We start from the raw sequence: 3,416 nt of genomic DNA, 5'->3' as shown, positions 1-3,416 counted from the left end.
CACCTGCTACTGAAACCAATCACACACACACACACACACACACACACACACACACACCTGCTACTGAAACCAATCACACACACACACACACACACACACGCACACACACACCTGCTACTGAAACCAATCACACACACACACACACACACACACACACACACACACCTGCTACTGAAACCAATCACACACACACACACCTGCTACTGAAACCAATCACACACACACACACACACACACACACACACACACACACACACACACACACACACACCTGCTACTGAAACCAATCACACACACACACACACACACACACACACACACACACCTGCTACTGAAACCAATCACACACACACACACACACACACACACACCTGCTACTGAAACCAATCACACACACACACACACACACGCACACACACACCTGCTACTGAAACCAATCACACACACACACACACACACACACACACACACCTGCTACTGAAACCAATCACACACACACACACACACACGCACACACACACCTGCTACTGAAACCAATCACACACACACACACCTGCTACTGAAACCAATCACACACACACACACACACACACACACACACACACACACACACACCTGCTACTGAAACCAATCACACACACACACACACACACACACACACACACACACACACCTGCTACTGAAACCAATCACACACACACACACACACACACACACACACACACACACACACACCTGCTACTGAAACCAATCACACACACACACACACACACACACACACACCTGCTACTGAAACCAATCACACACACACACACACACACACACCTGCTCCTGAAACCAATCACACACACACACACACCTGCTACTGAAACCAATCACACACACACACACACACACACACACACACACACACACACACCTGCTACTGAAACCAATCACACACACACACACACACACACACACACACACCTGCTACTGAAACCAATCACACACACACACACACACACACACACACACACACACCTGCTACTGAAACCAATCACACACACACACACACACACACACACACACACACACACACACACACACACACACACACACACACACACCTGCTCCTGAAACCAATCACACACACACACACACACACACACCTGCTACTGAAACCAATCACACACACACACACACACACACACCTGCTACTGAAACCAATCACACACACACACACACACACACACACACACACACACACACACACACACACCTGCTACTGAAACCAATCACACACACACACACACACACACACACACACACACACACACACACACCTGCTACTGAAACCAATCACACACACACACACACACACACACACACGCGCGCACACACACACACGCACACACACACACAGACACACACACACACACACACACTTTCTGAGCTTCGGTGTCTGGAAATAACCAGTTCCTCATCAGAAACTGACAGAACCATAGATTACTTTGGATGAAATCGTCTGCTAATGTCTATATGAATATATCACACAGGAATATCTGTTGTTATTAGTCGTTGGACTTCAGATTTAAAAGTCAAAAATTGTATTACTGTAATTTTAATGTGATTTAAGACAATATGCTCCATGTGAATAGGATGGAAATTGTAACCAAAAGAGATCACACACTGACCCATCTGATTAATGGCATTAAGAATTGCAAAAAAAAAAAAAATGTATTACAAGTTTTCTACAATTTTATGTTTAAATATACATTTCCAGGACATAATTCTGAACATTAGGTTAAAAAATGGGTTGACATTTAAGAGTTAAAGGTTTTTACAGAGGAGATTTTGGATTTCTCTTTTCATCACTCCATAAATCAGAAAATACGATCAACAGACAGAATAAAAAATACATTTTCATCTTGTTTTTAGGAATAAAATGTTATATAATATCAGCTGAAGGACATATGAACAAACCCCTCAGTAAAAGCCTTCAGAATATAGATATGAATAAAACTGTAAGTTTTGATGGTTATTAATGCTGCTGAAGTGGAGAACAAAACTCATTTGTGAAAACAGCGTTTAGCCATTTTTATTGAAATTGAAATAGACGCAAGCAGATAAAGTGAAATAAAACTCAATTAATATGTATTTTTATGTTTTCTTTTCACTATAGTCTGGAACAACATGTTATGAGAAGTTTATACGCTTTAAATTCCAGATTATAAACCTGAGGGACATTTGAGCAGATTTGTGCAAAACAAGTTTAAGATTTATGATTATTTATTTATTTGGATTTCACAGTTTTGACATAAACAAACTAATAAACTTATTGTGATGCATATTTTCCATCAAACATAAATTAATCCGGTTAGATTTCTGCACTAAAAAAATAATTGCATGTTTATTATTAACACATTTAGTTTATTATACAGACAGTAAAATATCTATATTATGCAGATTATGAGTTCACATGTAAACAGCGTTCAGCATTAGCATCTTCATATTTCATATTATTGTTAGTTGTTTTGTTTAATCATAAATAATTAGTGTGTGTGTGTGTGTGAGTGAGTGAGTGTGTGTGTGTGTGTGTGTGTGTGTGTGTGTGTGTGTGTGTGTGTGTGTGTGTGTGTGTGTGTGTGTGTGTGTTGTGTGTGTGTGTGTGTGTGTCTCTGTGGGTGATGGAATATTTCACTACTATATTTCATTTCTACACTGCAAATATTTATTTAGAAACGCTGAACTTTTAAGGAACTCGAGAGGGGTTCTGAGGAGCACACACACACACACACACACACACACACACACACACACACACACACACACACACACACACACACACACACACACAGTCTCGAGAGCGGTTCTGAGGAGTTTATTTATTCATGCTTTGAGTCTTTGAGTCTAAATCTGTGTACAAGAAACTTTCCTAATATTGTACTAAACAGGGACAAAAGTCACGAGTCACGACACATGCATATGATGCATATCAATAACTGCTATGTGTTAGGAAGATCATATTTAAATGCTTAGTTTATGATGAAAGCTCTGTAGTTTTAAAACATATAATGCAATTCAATACAATGATGATTGACAGATGAACTAATAAACCTTCATCAAAAGCCTGTGCTGATGATGATGATGATGATGATGATGATCAAGTAAAGTTGCTTTAGTCCAGCTGAAATATTACTAACAATATCAGAGTTATTCTTGTGTTTCCTCGCTAAAAGTTTGTACAGTTATAATAGTGTGTTTTTACAGGATTATTATTTACATTTATGACCGTGTGTGTGTGTGTGTGTGTGTGTGTGTGTGTGTGTGTGTGTGTGTGTGTTTGTGTGTGTTTTTAAATTTAAAACAGTAACTCACCGTATTTTTACAGTATGATGCTGGAAACCACAGCTGCCAGTAGTTTACCGTGTTTT

Source organism: Phoxinus phoxinus, assembly GCF_949152265.1.
Source record: "Phoxinus phoxinus genome assembly, chromosome: 25".
Classification (NCBI taxonomy): Eukaryota; Metazoa; Chordata; class Actinopteri; order Cypriniformes; family Leuciscidae; genus Phoxinus; species Phoxinus phoxinus.
Note: the sequence above shows the minus strand (reverse complement) of the source record.